At 46.4% G+C, this 22167-nt stretch overlaps 1 protein-coding gene across 10 annotated transcripts in view; it reads right to left on the reverse strand.

Annotated features, from left to right (window-relative positions):
* Positions 1–337: 337 nt before the first annotated feature.
* The window catches only part of EXOG (exo/endonuclease G), a 51277-nt gene continuing 29447 nt past the window's right edge, over positions 338–22167 (reverse strand). For 5 of the 10 annotated variants that reach the window (XR_448304.3, XR_003676848.1, XR_003676845.1 and 2 more), the window contains 2 exons: positions 13825–13937; positions 10138–10401 (listed from right to left, as the gene is read on the reverse strand). The gene's annotated coding sequence lies outside the window, so the exon portion shown is untranslated. Of the gene's footprint in view, positions 671–10137; positions 10402–13824; positions 13938–15423; positions 15711–22167 lie in introns of those variants that run through there. The other 5 variants (XR_003676842.1, XR_003676841.1, XR_003676843.1 and 2 more) reach the window with 5 other exon arrangements.

Genomic DNA, 22167 nt, shown 5'->3' on the forward strand with positions numbered 1-22167 from the left:
CTGGGGCTTCAGAGGAAAAACCGGGGGAGAGGACTGGGGTTGGCTGCATGGAGACAGCCTGAAGGGGCTGGAGTGTGGTACTGGCCCAACCTGGCGTGTATGCAGAAGCAGCACAGGCCGGCCATAGAAGCAAAACACCATTGTTGAGGGGCGGGTGAAGGGAGGGGCAGAGCTGCCATAGCAGCCTCCTTCTTGGTGCCACCTCTATGAGCTCTGGGAGCTCATAAGCAACTCTTATGAAAGTGGCTATTGAGGGAACATCTCTCAACATACTAAAAGCTGTTTATGACAGACCTACAGCCTATATGATACATAATGGTGAAAAAAAACGGTCATTTTACATATGAAGAGGCACCCAACCTCAAAGATGGTCGGGGAAAATACATTACAATGCCAGTGTACGGTTTTTTCCCCATTATATTGGAAACTTAAACTGCCTTTGTAGCGTCTCTTCTCTTGTCAATATCAGTGGAAACAAGCCCTCTGATACACTCTTGCAGGGAGTATACATGACTTAATGTCCTTTTTAAGGTAGTTTGTCCCCTCTTTTGCTTCTTTAGGTTCTGGGCTTTAGGGGTGCTGTGGGGCTGATGTTTGTGTGATGACCTTGATATTTGCTGTGTCCTTGGGCCTCTAGTCAGTCTTCTTCATGCACTGATCATTTGATTTCCTGTAGTAGAAGAAAAAGGGCAAAAAAATCATACAGGGATTGAATCAAGATGGTGGAATAGAAGGACGTGGAGTTTACCTTGTCCTGCAAATACTGAATACATCAAAAATACATCTACGTGTGGAACAATCCTCACACAATACCTACTGAACACTAGCAGAAGATCTCAGACATCCAGAAGTGCAAGAAAGATCTCTACATAATGATAGGATAAAAGAAAAAAAAAGGAAGAAAACAGGACAGGACCTGTACCCCTGGGAGGGAGCTGTGAAGGAGGAAATGTTCCCTCACCCTGGGAAGCCCCTTCACTGGTGCGGAGATCAGCTGGGACAGAAAGGGAGCTGCAGAGACTTGGAGGAGGGCGCAGCAGCCAGTTTGCAGCAGACAAAACAGAGACCTGCACAGAGGATCTATGCTACTTTGTGCAGTTCTCAGCCCAAGATTCATGCCTGCTGGTATGTGCGGGGGCTGGGTGCTGAAACTTGGGCTTCAGAGGACAGACCAGGGGAGAGGACTGGGGTTGGCTGCACGGAGACAGGCTGAAGGGGCTGGAGTATAGTATGTGCCCAAGCGGGGGTCTGCGCGGAAGAAGCCCAGGCCGGCCACAGAAGTGAAGCGCCATTGTTGAGGGGCAGGTGAAGGGAGGTGCAGGACCACCATAGCAGCCTCCTTCTTGGTGCCACCTCTATGAGCTCTGGGAGCACACAGGCGCCAGCAAGTTGCCCACCCTTGGAGGCGGGGCTAAAATCAGATCTGATCCCCAGGGACTGCATGACAAAGGAAGCAGGCCTGAAACCTGAGCCCTCTCCCCATGGCTGTGCGATCTGCGGCTTTATGTCACTGCCACTGGAGTACAGTTGATTTACAATATTACATTAGTCTCAGGGGTACAACATATTGATTTAATATTTTTATAGATTATGCTCCACTTAAAGTTATTGCAAAATAATGGCTATTTTTTCCTGTGTTGTTCGATATATCCTTGTTTATTTTCTACATAGGGGTATTGGATTAAGAGAAACAAACTACTCTCTCTCCCTCCGCCGCTTCCCTCTCCCCACCAGTAACCACTAATTTGTTCTCTGTGAGTCTATTACTATTTTGTTACATACATTCCTTTCTTGCATTTTTTAGATTCCACGTGTGAGAACATAGAGTATTTTTCTTTCTCTAACTTATTTCACTAAGGTACTATATAATACATTCTAGGTCCATCCATGTTGCTGCAAGTGGCAGAATTTGATTCTTTTTTAATGGCTGAGTAATAGTCTATTGTGTATATATACCACATCATCTTTATACATCTTCTAATCCAAGAGCATAGGATTATCTTTCCATTTCTTTGAATCCTCTTTAATATATTTTTTTTTTTTTGCAGTATGTGGGCCTCTCACTGTTGTGGCCTCTCCTGTTGCGGAGCACAGGCTCCGGATGCGCAGGCTCAGCGGCCATGGCTCACGGGCCCAGCCGCTCCGCGGCATGTGGGATCCTCCCAGACCGGGGCACGAACCTGTGTCCCCTGCATCGGCAGGCGGACCCTCAACCACTGCGCCACCAGGGAAGCCCCTCTTTAATATTTTTTATTAATGTTTTATAGTTCTCAGCATATAAGTCTTCCACCTCCTTGGTCAGGTTTATTCCTAGGTTTTGTGGGGGGGGGGGTTGGTGCGATTTTAGAAGGTATTATTTTTTTACATTCCCTTTCTGATATTTCATTGTTAGTGTCAAGGAATGCAAATGATTTCCAAATGTTAATCTTGTATCCTTCTACTTTGCTGAATTATTAGATTTAGTAGCTTTTATGTGGAGTCCTTAGGGTTTTCTATATATAGTATCATGTCATCTGTATATAGTGATGATTTTACCTCTTTCCTTCCAATTTGGATACCTTTTATTTATTTCTCGTCTGATTGCTGTGGCTAGAACTTCCAATACTATGTTGAAGAGAAGTGGTGAGAGTGGGCATCCTTGTCTTGTTCCAGATTTCAGGGGGAAGGCTTTCAGCTTTTCACTGTTCAGTATGATATTGGCTGTGGGTTTGTCACAAATGGCTTTTATTATGTTGAGGTATGTTCCCTCTATTCCCACTTTGGTAAGGGTTTTTATCATGATTGGATGTTGAATTTTGTCAAGTGCTTTTTCTGCATCTATTGAGATGATAATGTGGTTTTTGACTTTTCTTTTGTTAATGTGGTGTATTACATTGATTGATTTGTGTATGTTGAACCATCCTAGTGAACCTGGGATGAATCCCACTTGGTTGTGGTGTATGATCTTTTTTATGTGTTGTTGGATTCAGTTTGCTAATATTTTGTTGAGAATTTTTCCATCTATATTCATCAAAGATATTGGCCTGTGATGTTTTTTAATTTATTTATTTTTGGCTGCATTGGGTCTTTGTTGCTGCACACGGGCTTTCTCTAGTTGCAGCAAGTGGGGGCAAGTCTTCATTGGGGTGCACGGGCTTCTCATTGTGGTGGCTTCTCTTGTTGTGGAGCATGGGCTCTAGGCACACTGGCTTCAGTAGTTGTGGCACTTGGGCTCAGCAGTCGTGGCTCGTGGGCTCTAGAGCGCAGGCTCAGTAGTTGTGGTGCACGGGCTTAGTTGCTCTGCAGCATGTGGGATCTTCCTGGACTAGGGATCAAACCAGTGTCCCCTGCATTGGCAGGCGGATTCTTAACCACTGTGCAACCAGGGAAGCACAGTGGTTTGTTTTTTATTGTTTTTGTGGGGGTTTTTTTTTTGCTTTATACTTATTTTAATTTCTGCACTGGAAAAGAAAAGGAAGGTGTAAATGAGGACAGGTTAGTTTACAGTGACTCCATCTTTGCCTTTAAATTAATCTTTGCTCTTGGGAACGGAGGGGGGTAGAAAGACAGGAAAACATCAAAGCACAAGAGTGAACTGGTGACCAAAATGCCTCCCCATCCAGCTAACTAGGGATCTAAAATCCTGGAGGCAGTGCTGTAAACACTGACAGATGTCAGTTGATACATTTTTTAAAAAAATCCCCATAATTCCATTCTCAAAATCAAGCACCAAAACTGACAGTGAAACATGGGTTCCATGTGCGCCCATCGGCCTGGAATGAGCGCCACCTGCTCTACAGCATCGGCCCTGCCGGCCAGGAAGGACCCACAGGTAGGGAGTGGGAAGAGATGCAACCTCCCAGAGCCACAGGTGGGTCTGTGTGCCTTGGAGGCTCTGCCTCTGGAATGTTCCGCACAGGCAGGCGGTGGGTTTGAGTCATGCACCACACGTGGTTGATGTGCTCACTTTATTTTCCATGTGCAAACTGTCACCTCTTTTTCATTTCTTATTTTATTTGGGTTCTCTCTCTTTTCTTCTTGGTGAGCCTGGCCAGAGGTTTGTCAATTTTGTTTACCCTTTCAAAGAACCAGCTCTTGGTTTTGATATTTTCTGTTGTTTTTTAAATATTTATTTTATTTATCTCCACCCTGATCTTTATTATTTCTTTCTGCTGACTTCAGGCATTGTTATTCTTTTTCTAATTCTTTTAGGTGGTAGGTTAGGTTGTTTACTTGAGATTTTTCTTGTTTTTTTGACGAAGGCCTGTATTGCTATGAACTTCCCTCTAAGAATTGCTTTTGCTGCGTCCCATAGATTTTGTATGGTTGTGTTTTCACTGTTGTTTGTCTCAAGGTATTTTTTAAATTTCCTTTTTGATTTCATCATTGACCAACTGGTTTTTTAGTAGCATGTTACTTAGTCTCCATGTAATTGTTTTTTTCTCATTTCTTTAACTGTGGTTGATTTCTAGTTTCATGCCATTGTGGTCAAAGAAGATGCTTGAAATAGTCCTATACTCTTAAATTTGTCGAGGTTAGTTTTGTGCCGTAGTATGTGGTCAATTCTAGAGAATGTTCCATGTGCACTTGAATGTGTATTCTGATTTGTTTTTGATGTAATGTCCTGAAAACATCAATTAAGTCTAACTGTTCTATTGTATCATTTAGGATCTCTGTTTCCTTATTGATTTTCTCTCTAGAAGATCTGTCCATTGATGTGAGTGGGGTGTTAAAATCTCCTAGTATTATTGTATTCCTGTCAATTTCTCCTTTTATGTCTGTTAGTATTTGTTTTATGTATTTGGATGCTCCTATATTAGGTGCATGTATGTTGACGAGTATAAAATCCTCTTCTTGTATTGATCCTTTTATCATTATATAGTACCCTTCCTTATCTTTTATAGCCTTTGCTTTAAAGTCTATTTTGTCTGACATGAATCTTGCAGCTCCTGCTTTCTTATCATTTCTGTTTGCATGAAATACCTTTTTCCATCCCCTCACTTTCAATCTGTGTGTGTCCTTTGCCCTAAGGTGGGTCTCTTCTAGGCAGCATACTGTAAGCTCTTTTTTTTTTTAATCCAGTCTGCCACTCTGTGTCTTTTGATTGGAGCACTCAATCTGTTGACATTTTTTTTTAAGTTCATACTTTATTCAGATTTCCTTAGTGTTTTTTTAATGTTTTTATTTAATTAATTTATTTATTTTTGGCTGTGTTGGGTCTTTGTTGCTGTGCACGGGCTTTCTTCTAGTTACAGCGAGCGGGGGCTGCTCTTCATTGCAGTGCATGGGCTTCTCATTGCGGTGTTCTCTTGTTGCAGAGCATGGGCTCTAGGCGCATGGGCTTCAGTAGTTGTGCCATACAGGCTTAGTTGCTCCACAGCATGTGGGATCTTCCCGGACCAGGGCTCAAATCCATGTATGCTGCATTGGCAGGTGGATTCTCAACTGCACAGCAGGGAAGCCCTCCATTGACATTTAAGGTAATTATTGATACATATGTATTTATTGCCATTTCAAACCTTGTTTTCCAGTTGATTCTTTGTTTCTTCTTCATTCCTTCCTTTTTCTTTTTGTGGTTTGATGATTTCCTTTTATTTTATGCTTGTGTTCTCTTCTTTTTGGTTTTTGTGAATCTATTATATGTTCTTTATTTGTAGTTGCCCTGTTTTTCAAGTATTGTTAACCCCTTGCTATATATGCTTGCTTTAGACTGATAGTCATATAGGCTTAAACACATTCTAAAAAAACCCAAAAAACAAAAAACTGCATTTTCTTATTCTCCTTCCCCGCATTTTATGATTTTGATGTCCCTTTTTACATCTTCATGTTTATCCTTTTGCTGTTCCTTGTGTTTATCATTGCTTTCACAAATAGGTTTTGTTTTTCTTTTTGATCTGTATACTGGCTTATTTAAGTGATTTACTTTCCAATTGTGGTTTTCTTCTTCCTATTTCTTCTTGCATCTTTTCTATTTAGAAATGACCTTTCAGTATTTCTTTTAGGATAGGTTTAGTATTGCTGTATTCTTTTAGTTTTTGCTTGTTTGAGAAATTCTTTATTTCTCCTCCTATTCCAAATGAAAATTGCGGGAGTCCAGCTCCTGCAGGTCCAGGAGTACCCAAGGGATGGACAGCGTCAGCGAGGGGAGGTTAAATAAATCACTGACACTGTGTATGTGCAAGCATGGTCTCAATTTTATTTTCTCACAGTCAGGTTTATATACCCTAAGTGATTACTTCATCAGGTGCTTAGCTAAAACAATCTGTACTAATAACAAAGCCAAGCTAATATGTAACAAGCCATTAAGAGGAACTATGGAGGAGGAAGTTTCCTGACCTTTCCTATGTGTCCTAGAGGTCCGCATGGACAGGTTTTAACAATGTATCCCCTAAATCATCTACAATATTTTTTCCTAGAGGTCCGCATGGACAGGTTTTAACAATGTACCCCCTAAATCATCTACAATATTTTTCACAATTTAATCTATCACTGTGTTCCTCTGGGCATGAAGCCTGTCTGAATAGATGAGTCAACAATTCCAATGTTGGCAGCTGACTCTGTATGATTAATCTTTCCTTATACCAGAACCAACGATACCCATAATCATCTATCATTCCCATGTAGGGCCATTGTTTTTCTATTTCTGGTGTTTTCCATACAAACATCCCTACATTTCCAGGTTGTTTATTTTTTCTCCCACCAGCCAGGCGGGGTGGTCAAAACATCCCGAGTGGTGGTTTTAGAAGGGGAAGTGGGGCGTTTTGTACGTGCAAGCTTTGGACGAGGGGCAAGTCCCCCGTGTACTTTTTCAAAACACAAACACAGAACAACAAGGCAGGTCAGAAGGGATGTGTTCAGCCCCCTGGGTGCAGCACTGCTTTGCAGTGTTGTCTTGGATCGTTGTTCCATGACTTTGTCACGGGACAGAGGCTCCAGGTTGGCTTCCGACAGAAAATCTTGCTGGGTATTCTAGATTGCATATTTTTCTCTTTCAAGACTTAGAATATATTTTGTCACTCCCTTCTTGCCTGCAGTGTTTCTGTAGAGAAATCAGCTGATAGACTCATGGGGGGTTCCCTTGTAAAGAACTCTTTTTCTCTTGCTGACTTTAGAATCTTCTCTTTAACTTTTGCCATTTTTATTATAACATATCTTGGTGTAGGTCTGTTTGGGTTCATCTTGTCTGGGACCCTCTGTGCTTCCTGTATGATATCTGTTTCCTTCTTTAGGTTTGGGAACTTTTCAGCCATAATTTCTTCAAATACATCTTCAATCCCCTTTTCTCTTTCTTCTCCATCTGGAATCCCTATAACACGTGGATTGGCCTGCTTTATATTATCCCATAGGTCTCTTATATTGCTTTTTTTTTTTCCTTTGGCTTTTTGTCTGCTCTTCTGATTGGGTAATTTCCATTATTCTATCTTCCAGATCACTTATTCTTTCTTCCACATTATTCATTCTGCTATTCACTGCCTTGAGCTCAGCTTTCATCTCAGGAAATGAATTTTCTAATTTTTCTTGGCTCCTCCTTATAGTTTCTTGTTCCTTTTTACAGTAATCTGAATTTCCGTGGATAGCCTTTCTTAATTCCTTCAGTATTTTAATTACCTCCTTTTTGAAATCAGTGTCTATTAGACTGAAGAGGTCTGTTTCATTATTTGTTCCTTCAGGGGAATTTTCTTGGTTTTTTAGCTGGGAGTGGATCCTCTGCTTCTTTATTTTGGTTCTATGGTTCTATTTCTCTTAGTCTGTGAGTTTAGGAAAACAAGTATCTATTGTAGTCTTGGAGGGTTGTCTATATGTGCGGGCGTCCCTGTGTAGCTTGTGTGGGTTTAACATTTTTTTGGCATGAGGGCTGCTTTTGGTTTGGATGCTTGCCGTCTCTTACCTCAGTGTGTGCTGGCCGGTATCCCCTTGATAGGGGGTGTGCAGATGTGCAGGTGCATGGCTTGCACAGACTCCCAGGAAGGCAGGGGCAGTGGCTGGCTCCTAGTCATGGGTCCCTCTGCAGCGGCAGCAGTGGGTTGCAGGCCCCTGGGGAAGATCACCCTGGATCTCGGGGCCCTAGGTGGCGGCAGTGGGTCGTGCGGCCTCTCAGATGTGGGGGTAGTGGTCGGCACCAGGTTGCAGGGCCATCAGCAGTGGCGGCGGACCATGCACACTCCTGGGAAAGTTGGCCCCAGATCGTGGGATCCTTGGCAGTGGGCTGAGCAGGCTCCTGGGAGGGTGAGGGCAGTGACCTGCACCCGCTCACAGGACCCTTGGTGGCGGTGGTGGCAGCAGTCCAGGCCTGTTCTGGAGTCCAAGATGGCAGCCATGGCTCATGCCCCCCGCTGGAGCTCGAGAGGCGGTAGGCAGTGCCCTGCTGCCTGTGAGTGGGCAGAGAAGGAGCTCCTATGGTGGGCCCACCCCTCTCCTCGTGTGCCCCCCGCCGACAATGGTGCCTTGCCTCTCTGGTGGGCCCAGGCTTCTTCCCCAACTCCCTCAGTTGTGGCACACTGCACCCTAGCCCCCCTCAGGCTGTCTCCACACAGCCAACCCCAGTCCTCTCCTCCAGGTCAGACCTCTGAAGCTCGAGCCTCAGCACCCAGCCCCCACCCGTCCCAGTGGGCGAGTGGACAAGTGTCTCAGGCTGTGGAGAGCCAGGCAGCACTGAACATGTGTGCAGGTCTCTCTCTGCTTTGCCCTCCAAACACCTGTTGCTGCACTCTGCTCTGAGGCAAAAACTCCCCCTTTGTCCTTGCCAGTGAGGGGACTTCCCAGTGTGTGGAAACCTTTCCGCTTTCACAGCTCCCTCCCAGAGGCACAGGTCCGGTCCTGATTCCTTCTCTCTCTGTCTCTTTTTTTCTTCTGCCCTACTCTGTTACCTGGAGATTTTCTTGCCTTTTTGGAAGTCTGAGATCTTCTGGTAGTGTTTAAGTAGATGTTCTGTGAGAGTTGTTCCACATGTAGATGTATGTTTGATGTATCTTTGGGGAGAAGCTGAGCTCCACGTCCTACTCCCCTGCCATCTTGATCCCATCCTACCCCAGGACATTTCTAGAGGACAGGTGTTATTTACAGCCCCACAGGCCTTGTGACTATTAAGTGCCCAAGACCACCGGTTTTAACATTGCTGTTACGGGAAATGGCCACAAGGCAGCAGGATTTCTTCATGCCCCACTCTGGGAACTTGGGCAACCAGAGCCTTAGTGAAAGTCATGTTTCTGGGTTGTAAATTGGAGTGAATGTGCCAAAACAAACACGCAAGTGATGCTGTCTCATTACTTCTTCCCCCTTACCCTTCACCCCTGGGACAAATGCCAACACCTGCAAATCGCTCTACTGAGGGTGCTGTCCTCTGGAGGTGGGGTGAGGAAGAGGATGGAGGTGGGAACCTTCCCAGCAGGAGACATGGAGACCAGGTGACTTTTCAAAGTTCTTGAAGCCCAGAGAGTCTACCCCGCTTTACGTGCACTGGGTTTGGTTTAGCTGTAGGAGTGCAGGCTTGGATCTGGAGCTGGTGGTCCCATGCACAGGGGACCAGGCACTCCTGGTCCAAGGAAGGCTCATTTCCTGGCACATCCTTCCCAGCCCCGAGTCCCTGGACAGTCCAGGCCTTGGGATCGAAGCCTGCCGAGGCTCCAGAGATGTGACACCAGCTTGGGTCAGCGAGGCCTGAAGTGATCATATGAGGTATTTCTTTTAGTTGTTTTGTTTTGTTTTGTTTTTAATTTTTATTTTCTAGTGGTGTATAGTTGATTTACAATGTTGTGTTTTTTCAGGTGTTCGGCAACTCGATTCAGTTATACATAGACATATATCTGTTCTTTTTTGGACTCTGTTCCCATATAGGTTATTAGAGTATTGAGTAGAATTTCCTATGCTATACAGTAGGTCCTTGTTGATTATCTGTTTTATACATATTAGTGTATATATGTTAATCCCAACCTCTAATTTATCCCTTTCCCCTACCTTTCCCCTGTGGTAAACATAAGGGTGTTTTCTAAGTCTGTGAGTCTGTTTCTCTTTTGTAAATTACTTCCTTGGTATCAATTTTTAGATTCCACCTATAAGCGATATCATATGATATTTATCTTTCTCTCTTGGATTTGATGCCAAAATCTTGGCTCTCTGTGCACCAATGCTGAACAGAAATATGGAGACAGAGTTTTGGAGAAAAATAAAAATAGCTTTATCTTTGACAGGGAAAGGGGAAAATACAGCATGCTAACACCTCAAGAACTGTGACCCCCTTCCCTGGGGGATCAGGGGAGGTCCTACAGATGAGGCTCGAAGTCCAGGGTAGGTGATAAGGATCAAAGTGGTGAAGGTCTTGCATTTTTCTTCTTTCTGCATTATTTCAAAACAGTCACAGCTAGCATCAGGCAACCCGGTAATTGGGTCCGTTCGTCTCTAAATTATCGGCCTGCAACCTTCTTTCTGAAATGCAGAATGCTACAAGGGGTGATTTGCTACAGGGGAGTGCAGGGAGTGTAAACACAAAGTGCAGGATGTAATTCAAACAGAGTTAAGGAGTGATAGGTGCAGGATGTAATTCACATAGTGTCAGAAGAGTGTCAGAGGTTAGCTTTGTGAAAACCAAATCTAGTTACAGACACTACAGATGAGTGATAGTTAAAACGAAACTAGGATTGATTACCTCTTTCAGGCCAGTTTGTTTCTCCCCTAGCCTGTTCACTGTTCCCTTTCTTTTCCTTGTTAACAGGAGAGGAAAAACCTCATTTCTATTTTTGTTGCAACAGACTTACTTCACTTAGTATGATCACCTCTGGGTCCATCCGTGTGGCTGCAAGTGGCATTATTTCATTCTTTTCACGACTAATATTCCATTGTTTCTATCTACCACTTCTTTATCCATTCATCTGACGATGGACAATTTGGTTGCTTCCATGTCTTGGCTATTGTAAATAGTGCTGAAGTGAAACTTGGGATGCATGTGTGTTTTTGAATTATGGTTGTCTCTGGATATATGCCAAGGAGTGGGATTCCTTGATCATATAGTAGCTCTATTTTCAGTATTTAAGGAACCTCCATAGTGGTCTCCGTAGTGTCTGTTACCACTTTAAAATCTCACCAACAGTGTAGGAGGGATCTCTATTCTTCATGCCCTCTGCAGCATTAATTGTTTGTAGACATTTTTATGATAATCATGCGGCCTGTTGCGACGTGATACCTCGTTGTAGTTTTGATTTGCATGTCTCCAACAATTACTGCTGTTGAGTATCTTTTCATGACCTTTCTTTAAACAGTGTGAGTAAAATTTGGCTGCTGCAAAAATTTGAAAATCTGCAATCGTTGTATTGTTTTTTGATTACCTACAGAAGGACACTTCTTGACGGCAGGAGTCATTTACATCCCTGTAGTCCTGGTGAATACTGAGTGCCCAAAAGCACTACTTTTAAATCTTGGCACAATCTTGTTGGAAAGGAAACTGGTAACAGCCAGTATAAAGAACAGTATGGAAGTTCCTTAAAAAACTACAAATAAAGGTACCAGATGATCTGGCAATCCCACTCATGGGGGTATATCCAGAGAAAACCCATATTAGAAAAGACCCACACACTGCAACATCCACTACAGTAGTATTGGCAATAGCCAAGACAGACATGGAAGCAATGAAAATGTTCAACAGATGAATGGATAAAGAAGATGTGGTACATATAGACAATGGAGTATTACTCAGGCATTAAGAAGAATGAAATAATGCCACCTACAGCAACACAGATGGTGGACCTAGAGATGATCAGACTCAGTGAAGTAAGCCAGAAAGGGAAAGACAAAGATCACATGATATCACTTATAGGAAGAAACCAAAAATTGATACAAATGAAGTCATTTACAAAGCAGAAACAAATTCACAGACTTCGAAAACAAACTTACGGTTACCAAAGGGGAAAGGTGGCAGAAGGGATAAATGAGGAGGTTGGGATTAGCACATAAACCCCAATATATATAAAATAGATAATCAACAAGGACATTCTGTATAGCACAGGGAACTCTACTCAACACTCTTTAATAACCTATATAGGAAAGGAATCAGAAAGAGAACAGATATATGCCTATCTATAACTGAATCACGTTGCCAAACACCTAAGAACAGAACACTGTAAATCAACTATACTCCACTAGAAAATAAAAATAAAAACCTTAAAACTAAGAAATGCCTCATGATCACCTCAGGCCTCGCTGACCCAAGCTGGTGTCACATCCCTGGAGCCTTAGCAGGCTTCGGTCCCAAGGCCTGGACTGTCCAAGGGACTCAGAGCTGGGAAGGATGTGCCAGGAAATGAGCCCTCCTTGGACTAGGAGTGCCTGGTCCCCTGTGCATGGGACCACCATCTCCAGATCCAAGCCTGCACTCCTACAGCTAAACCAAACCCAGTGCACCCAAAGGAGGGTAGACTCTCTGGGCTGCAAGAGCTTTGAAAAGTCACCTGGTCTCCACATCTCCTGCTCGGAAGGTTCCCACCTCCATCCTTCTTCCTTAGGGTTGCCCCACCTCTGGACAAATAGCACCTTCAGCAAAGTGGTTTTCCAGGAGTTGGGATTTGCCCCAGGGGTGAAAGGGTAAGGGGGATGAAGTAATGAGACACAACCCTTCAGGTGTTTGTTTGTTCTGGCACATTCCACTCTAATTTACAACCCAGTAACACACTGTTTAAAAAAAAAAAAGAAGATTCTCATCACTAATTATCAGAGCAATGGAAATCAAAGCTACAGAGAGGTATCACCTTTCACCAGTCAGAATGGCCATCATCAAAAAGTCTACAAACAACAGCAGTTGGAGAGGGTGTGGAGAAAAGCGAACCCTTCTAAGCTGCTGGTGGGAATGGAAACTGTTAACAGCCATTATGGAGTACAGTATGGAAATTTCTTTAAAAACTAAAAATAGAGCTACCAGATGATCCGGCAATCCCAGTGCTCAGCGAATATCCAGAGAAAACCATAATTCAAAAAGGACCCATGCACCACAATGTTCATTGCAGCACTCTTTACAATAGCCAAAACACTAGCAACCAAAATGTCCATCGACAGATGAATGGATAAATAAGGTTGGTACATATAGACAATGGAACATTACTCAGCCATTAAAAAGAATGAAATAATGCCATTTGCAGCAACACGGATGGACCTAGAGATGATCATACCAACTGAAGTAAGTCACACAGGGAAAGACAAACATCACATGATGTCACTTAGAGGTGGAATCCAAAAGTTGATACAAATGAACTAATTTACAAAACAGAAACAGGCTCACAGATTTAGAAATCAAACTTATGGTTACCACAAGGGAAAGGTGGGGAAAAGGGATAAATGAGGAGGTTAGGATTAGCATATACACCTCAATATATATAAAATAATCAACAAGGACCTACAGTATAGCACAGGGAACTCAACACTTTGTAATAACCTATATGGGAAAATAATCCAAAAATGAATAGATATATGTCTATGTATAATTGAATCAAGTTGTTGAATACCTAAAACAAACACAACATTGTAAATCACCTGTATTCCAATATAAAGTAAAAATTAAAGTAAAAATTAAATTAAAAAAAAAAAAAAAAGCCTACTATACTCCTCTCTGGCCTTGGTGACCCGGGCTGGTGTCACATCAATGGAGCCCGAGCTGGCTTTGCTGTCATAGCTGGACTGTCCTGGGGCTAAGAGAGCTGGGGAGGATGTACCAGCAAATTAGCCACCCTTGGACCTGTAGTGTCTGGTCCCCTCTGCATGGGATCACAATTTCTAGATCCAGGCGGGTCCTCCTACAGCTAAACAAAGCCTAGTGCAACCAAAGAATGGTGGACTCTCAGGGCTGTAAGAGCTTTGAAAAGTCACCTGGTCTCCACGTGTTCTGGTGGGCCTCCCACCTCCAGCCTCCTTGCTTAGTCACCCCGCCTCTGGACGACAGCACACTCAGCAAAGCGGTTTTGCAGGGGTTGGGATTTTACCTGGAGGTGAAAGGTAAGGGGGAGGAAATAATGAGACACAACCCCCTTGGCTATTTCTTCTGGCACATTCCACTGTAATTTACAATCCCCAAACACAACTTTTGACTTTCCAAGGCTTTGGTTGCCCGAGTATCCAAGCTGGGCATGAAGAAATCCTGCCGCCTTGGGGCCGTTTCCCATAACAACAACTTTAAAACTGTTGCTCATGGGCACTTCATATTAACAAGGCCTGTGGGGCTGTAAATGACACCTGCCCTCCAGAAATGTCCTGGGGGAGGTAATCCAAAAAGAAGACTGTCACGAAGCCAATTTCAAGAGGTAACTTTCACTCACACTCTTTAAAAAAAAAAAAAAGCATATGACAAGATGACTGACATCCCTAATTATTATAGAAATGCAAGTCAAAGCTACAACGAGGTATCACCTTGCATCAGAGTGGCCATCATCAAAAAGTCTACAAACAATAAATGCTAGAGAGGATGTGGAGAAAAGGGAACCCTCTATGCTGTTGGCAGGAATTTAAATTTGTTCAGCCAATGAAGAACAGTATGGAGATTCCTCAAAAGCTAAAAATAGAGTTGCCATATGATCTAGCAATTCCACTCCTGGGCATATATCCAGAAAAAACCATAATTTGAAAAGATAGAGGGACTTCCCTGGCAGTCCAGTGGGTGAGACTCCACGCTTCCACAGCAGGCAGCGTGGGTGTGATCCCTGGTCAGGGAACTAGGATCCCGCATGCTGCCTGGCGCGCAACCCCCCCCCCAAAAAAAAACAAAGGTACATGCACCCCAATGTTCACTGTAGCTATTTACAATAGCTAAGACATGGAAGCAACCTAAATGACCATCTGCCAATGAATGGATAAAGAAGATGTGGTACACAGAGACAATAGAATATTACTGAGCCATAAAAAAGAATGAAATAATGCCATTTGCAGCAACATGGATGGACCAAGAGATAATCATACTAAGTCAGACAGAGGAAGACAAATATCACATGATATCACTTATATGTGGAATCTTTAAAAAATGATATAAATGAACTAACTTACAAAACAAACAGACTCAGAAAATAAACTTATGGTTACCAAAGGGGAAAGGTGGAGAAAGGGATAAACGAGGAGGCTGGGATTAGCATATACACCCTAATGTATATAAAACAGATAATCAACCAGGACCTACTGTATAACACAGGAATTCTACTCAATACTCTGTAATAACCTTAAAGGAAAAAGAATTTGAAAAAGAATAGGTACAGGTGTATGTATAACCAAATCACTTTGCTGTATACCTGAAACTAACAACATTGTTAATCAACTATACAGTGCTCCCATGTAAAGTAAGAATTAAAAGCAAAACAAAACCATGAGGACAGGGTTTAAGTGCGCTTTACTCAGCACCACGGCCGGTCCCTCGCTCAGCGGCTGGCACACGGCAGTGGCTCAGTAACCCTTTGTGGAGCCCGTGGAGGGTGGGGCACTCACCATAAACAGTAAAGGGCCACGCCTCCCCTCTGACACGCTCCAGGTCACTACCGCTTGGAAAGGGCCAGTACAGGAGCTCCTCACTGTTCTTGAAGCCAAAACTTGGATTCTGGGTGTGGGGCCCCTTGTGTGGGTCTCTGTAGCTGCCTGTAGTGGCCTGGGAGGTGTCAGGTGCATCTGGAGGGAAGCAAGAGTGGGCCTTGCGGTCACCACACCGCCATAGCTGTCACCCGGCCACTCTGGGGTGAGGCTGAGGTCCAGGTTCCGTGAGGGACGAATGTCAGCTCCTGTGTCAGAAGGAAGGCATGCAGCCCAGAATCTCAGCCCTTGGCAGGGAGAGAGATGCTCCCGGACAGACGTCAGCTCTCACCCTGGGGCCAGGGCCCTGGCTGCTCCCTGCCCCGTGCCAGCCGCTCTTCCGCCTCAGCCTTGACGGCCACGAGACTCAGTGCCGGGAGGCTGGGAGGGGCAGGGAGACAGCATAGGCACTCACTCCTACAGGCAGAGACAGAGCGGGCAGTGGCCGAGAGCTAGGAGATGCCAAAGGCCACCGCGGATGGGCTGGGGAAGCCGCAGGACTGTCTCCTACCCCGCCTGCACACCCCTCCAGCACACCGCCCTGTGCGCTGCCTGAGGGCTGGGGAAGGCCGGGCCGGCCCGCTCGCACCACACTCTCTGGGCCCCGTCCCCTGCCTGGCACAGAGAGCAGCCCTGGAATGCTGGCACAAGAGACACCCCCTCAACCCAGCCGTTCACTGTCCACTGGGTTCACCTGGATCCTCTCCTCCATTTGAATCCTTCCTGCCCTTCTGTCCTCTTAGGTCCCTGGCTCCTATTCTCACCCACAGTCCCACCTTCCACTCTTTATTCTTCTGGAAGGACGTCACCTACATGAGATCCTCGCCTACATGGAGAGGCAGGTGCGCATTCACACACATGCACACTCAAGGCACAGTAACCAGGGTCCGTGTTGGGGAGCGAGCAGGGCGTGACCATAGGGAGATGCCCGAAACCCTAAGGAGGAACCTCAGGCTTCCTGTCCCAACCACCCTGGACCAGGGGCCTCAGGACATTCCCCGGGACAGAGGCAGGCAGACAGGCCTGAGGTGGGGGCCGAGGGATCTGGTTCAGAAATGACACTTAAAGCCTGGCAGCTGCCAAGCTCTGTCTCAGGGGATCCTGGGGGGATCCCAGAGGGACCCCAGGGGACTCCACCCAAGGCGCCACTCTCCTGTGGGTGTCCCAAGTCAGCCCGAAGGGCAGGGGACAGGGACGGCCCGAGCCCAAGCCCAGCACGTACAATCACCACTCCGACAAGCACTTCCTCCCAGGCCAGTTCACGGGGCTGGCATCCACGGGCAGCTGCCAGGCACGTGCTGCCGGAGAGAAAAGCCCCATCACCCCAGCGTTCGTGGAGGGAGGCGCCAGCTCGGATTCCAGAAAGGCGTGCAAATCGAAGCAGAGCCCCACTCCCTGGATGTGGGCTGACCGGCGGCGGTACGTCCTGCCCTCCCACCCCGCTGTCCTCCGGCCCGGCCTCTGTGGAGCTGAGCTTGCCTCCTGTATTTGCTCTTGGAGCCGTGTCTCCTGGGGACCGTCTGTCTGCCACTCACCCTGTTGGGCTGCACTCCCTCTTCCTGGACAGCCAGGGACCAGGCTGCTTCTGCCTGCAAGGCTATGGGAGGTGCTGCAAAGACGGAGAACGGGGAGGGCTTGACCAAGAGGAGAGGCCGGCTCGACAGAGATAATTGGGCCTCCTGTATCCTGTATCAATCCATCACATTTATAGTCTTCTCTCCAGACAGGAGACAACGAGGAAATGACAAAAGCCAATAAGGCCAATAAATAAAGGATAATGGAATAACCAGTACAGGCAGCCCATCCCCTGAGCCCCAGAGCCAGGAGCAGGGCCGAGTCCTCCCCCGTGTCTGTCTTGACTTCAGCCACAGGCCCCAGGGGACAGGTAACACCAGTCAACAGCCCCCATGGGGTTTTTAGCTGGAGTTCCAGCTGCTCAGGCCAGAAACCCTGGCATCATCCCTACCTCCTCTCTCTCACACATCCCACATCCAATCCAGCAGGAAATCCTGTCGGCTCTGCCTTCAAAATATATCCCAAGTCTGACCACTCCTCAACACCACCGTCGCCATGCTGGTCTGAGCCACCAAAGCCTCTTGCCTGGATTCTTACAAAGTCCTCCTGGTTGGTCCTTGGCCCAGACCGTTCTCAACACAGCAGCCAGTGGCGTCTATTAAAAGGCAAGTTGCACAGAACCCCCGAGTGACCCCCATTGCACTCAGAGAACAGCCTGAGCCCTCTGCAGCCCCCCAATGCACCCCACTCCCCAGGGCCTGTCTGAGCCTGTCTACAACGCCGGCTCTTACTCCACTTCAGCCACACCAGCTCCTTGCTGGCTCCTGCCCAGGTCGTGCACGCCTCACCTGAGGGCTTCAGCACTGGCTGTTCCCTCTCTGTCACAGTCTTCTCCCAGAGAGTGCATGGCTCCCCTCTTTCCTCGGATGTCACTTTCGCAATGAGGCAACAATGACCATCGTACTTTCTATCCTCTCCAGCCCACTCTTTCTATACTTAGATCAATTTCCGTGGGGTATAATTTACACGTAACAAATTCACCCTTTTTATTTTTAAGATCTTAGCCCTTGTTTCTTTCTTTTTTTTAATATTTATTCATTTTGCTGCGCTGGGTCTTAGTTGCCGCATGTGGGATCTTTAGTTGTGGCACACGAACTCTTAGTTGCAGCATGTGGGATCTAGTTCCCTGACCAGGGATCAAATCTGGGCCCCTTGCATTGGGAGCTTAGCGTCTTAGCCACTGGACCACAAGGGAAGTCCCAAAATTCACTCTTTTTAAATGCACAGTGTGGTGAATTTTGACAAATGTATAAGCAGTATAACCACCACCAAAATCAAGATATCAAATATTTCCATCACGTCCTCATGCTCCTTTGCATTCAACCCCTTTCCCAAGCCCAGTCCCTGGAAACCACTGAGGTGTTTTCTGTTCCTGTAGTTCTGCTGTTTTCTGAAGCATTCATTTGAATGGAATAATACTGCACATAGCCTTTGTGTCTGGCTGCTGTCACTTAGCATAATGCATTTGAACCTCATCCATGTTGCTGCCTGTGTTGGTTTGTTCCTTTTCATTGCTGAGAGGTACTCCATTAAATGGATATACCATGGTTGGTTTTGCATTCAATAGTTGATGGACTGGACATCTGGGTTGTTTACAGTTTTTTGCCATCAGGAATAAAGCTGCCGCTATCAACATTGTGTACTTGTGTTTGTGTGATCATATGTTTTTAGCTCTTGGGTAAATGCCTAGAAATTTAGTTTCAGGGGACAACTAATCAGTTTCATCTGATGAGTATATGTTTAACTCTATAAGAAGTTGTCAAATGTTTTCCAAAGTGGTTGTTCATCATTCATTCCTACCAGCAATGAGAGTTCCAGTTGCTCCATATCCATGCCAACATTTGGAATTGTCAGTCTTTTTTCCTTTAATTTTAGCCAATTGGGTGGGTGTATCCTGTAATTTTAATCTGCATTTCCCTGATGACTAATGATGACAAATGATGTTGAGCATCTTTTCATGTGCTTATTAGCCATTCCTATATCCTCTTTGGTGAAATGTCTGCTATTGTTTTTAAGGAGCTCTAAAGAAATGCTTTATATATTAATACATGTCACCATTTGAAGGAGCAAAACTCCCTGTGCAGTGTGACAACATTCCATCGCTCTGCAAGGGCTTGCTGTACCATGTGGAGAAACCGACCTCACTGTTCTAGTCTCCCTTTTCTCATCTGTAAAATGGGCATGACAACACTTACCTCCTAAGGTAGTGTGAGGATTGTGTAAACTAAGACACGTAAAGAATTTACAATAATCCCCAGTACACAGTAGCACTTAATAAATATCCAGCATGATAATGATGAGCATGATTACCAGCCCCCATGTGACTTGTTCATGCCAATCCAATTTCCCTCTTCTAGAGCCCTGTGTTTTCATCTGTAAATGGTTTGGGACAATCTCTAAGTCCCTTCCACAGTAACATCCACTGATTTCCTGAACTGCTGTTTACTGACACACCCCTCACAGGTCCCTTCCTCCACCCAGGGGCACCCCCGATAGCCACCCACCCCCAGGACACTAGTTACACACACAATGCAGCAGAAAGCTCCCCCCAGCCCGTCCTTCGTGACACGCAGAATGGCCTAGGCCCCAGCTCCTCAGTCACCAATGAGAGGGACCATGAGAAGCTGGAAGGACCAGGGGGGACGGTGGAGACTGAGGAAGATCTGGGAAGGGCAGATGGCGCCAGGCAAGACCAAGGAAGCTGAGAAGGTAGCGTGGCCTTTCGGGGACCCCATCCCCTGCCCCGCAGTGGCCCCGCATGCCCTCCCCTCTCCCCCCATGCCCTCTCCCTAACTCAGCTCCACAGCTCGGGTGGACCAGGCCCTCCGTCAGCCCCATCCTCCCCCGACCTGACCTCTGGGGGAAGCTGGATCCCCGAGAGCCCCTCCCTGGCGGTGTGGGACAGGGAAGACAGGAGTGTCGGGAAATCAGTCCACACAGACCTCGGGCTGGTGCCAGGGCGCCACAGGGAGTAGGAGGAGGTGATGAGAGAAGGGGGCTGGCCAGCAGGGCCCAGGCCACTGGCAGGACGGGCCAGAGGTGGCAACTGGGGAGCTGAGGGACAGGGAGGCTGGGAGAGTGGAGGGCATCACAGGGGCTGGGGGCCTGGGGGTTCTAGAAGTCCAGAGCAGGGAGACTAGCAGAGGCCAGAGGAACGGCTGGGTCGGGGGGCTGAAGCTCTGGCCTTCCCACCCCCAGTCCTCCACTTCCACTAAGTGGGCTCTTTACACCCACTGTCAGCTCCTCGATTATGGGCAGCCCGCCCAGCCCTCGCCACCCACCTGCTGCCAGGCCCCAGCTGCAGAGCCCCCCGTGCCAATTTCTCTGCTCCTGTGCCCCGGCTGAAGACCACCTGGCCCCATGTGTCTGCTTCCCGCCAGCCCCAGCTGCTGCGTGACCACCCTCCTCCTCCTGTAGAGACTCTGATGTCTGCAGGATAAATAAAAACGGAGCAGTGGGACCACAGCCTGGCCAGCGGGCCTGACGGCAGCAGGACTCCCCAGGCACGAGGCCCCGGAGCCAACGGAGTCCCTTTCCTCACTCACTCACTCCTGCTAAGTGATATCAGCCTACACACGGGACCAGCTGGGGAAACCGAGGCATCTGTCCATTCTTCCTTTAGCAAACATGTGCTGAACATCTCCCAGATTCTGGAGTTTAAAAAATGAGCACAAACAGAGGAGGCCCCTGCCTTCATGGAACTCACAGTCATGCTGGGGAGACAGACATTAACCTCAAAATCCACAAACCAGGGCTCTTTATAATTACCAAACAGTGAGGGGGAGGGGACAAAGTACAACGAGTAAGACTATCCAGGGGATGGCATCAGGGAAGACCTCTGATGAAGACATGGCATTTTTGCTGACTGAGGTGGGTGTTGCCAGGCAGAGAGAGGGAAGGGTCGCAGCCTGGTCCAGAAGGGAAAGATGGCCCACGTGGCTGGCATGGGAGTGAGGGGGAGCCAGGAGTAGAGTGTGGACGTGACCCAGGGGCACACAAAGAGGTGCCTTGTTGTACATGCTTTTTTATTATTTGCGGGGAGGGGCACGGTTGCCATCTGGGTTTGTACTTTAGAAAGATCCCACCTATTGCTTTGAGGGAAAGATCTGTGGGGCATAAGAATAGATGAGGGGAAACAGGTCAGGTGGTCTCTGTAGGGAGATGATGGGGCTTGGACTAGGATGGGGACAGTGGAGGGTGAGAAACTTGGGAGCAATTTTGGATGCAAAATTGGGGGACAGAGCACCCAAGAGTGGGTGGAGGCGCCTCTGGTCTCTGACTAGGACGGACAAGGAAGGTGCCACGAGAGGCAAGAGGCCTCCTCAAGGCCACCTCCTTGGCTGGCCCTCAGGCCTCCTACATGTGGCCCAAAGAGTACTTGGCAAGCAGGATGGATGATTCATTGGGGATCTATTCTATTTAAGAATTAATTCTCCACTATGGAGAAGAGTATGAAGCCTCCTTTAAAAATTAAAATTACAGCTACCATATGATCCAGCAATCCCACTCCTCGGCATATATCCAGAGAAAACTCTAATTCGAAAAGATACATGCAGCCCAATGTTCAATGCAACACTATTCACAATAGCCAAGATATGGAAGCAACCTAAATGCCCATCAACAGATGAATGGATAAAGAAGATGTGGTACATACAATGGAATATTACTCAGCCATAAAAAAGAACAAAATAACGCCATTTGCAGTAACATGGATGCAACTAGAGATTATCATACTAAGTTAAGTCAGACAGAAAAATACCGTATGATACCACTTATATGTGGAATCTAAAATATGACACAAATGAACCTATGAAACAGAAACAGAATCACAGACATAGAGAACAGACTTGTGGTTGCCAAGGGGGAGGGGGTTGGGGGAGGGATGGAGTGGGAGGTTGGGGTTAGCAGACATAAGCTATTATATATAGAATGGATAAACAACAAGGTCTACTGTATAGCACAGAGAAGTATATTCAATATCCTATGATAAACCATAATGGAGGGCTTCCCTGGTGGCGCAGTGGTTAAGAATCCGCCTGCCAATGCAGGGGACACGGGTTCGAGCCCTGGTCTGGGAAGATCCCACGTGCC

The sequence above is a fragment of the Physeter macrocephalus genome, chromosome 18 (assembly GCF_002837175.3).
Source record: "Physeter macrocephalus isolate SW-GA chromosome 18, ASM283717v5, whole genome shotgun sequence".
NCBI classification, from domain to species: Eukaryota; Metazoa; Chordata; class Mammalia; order Artiodactyla; family Physeteridae; genus Physeter; species Physeter macrocephalus.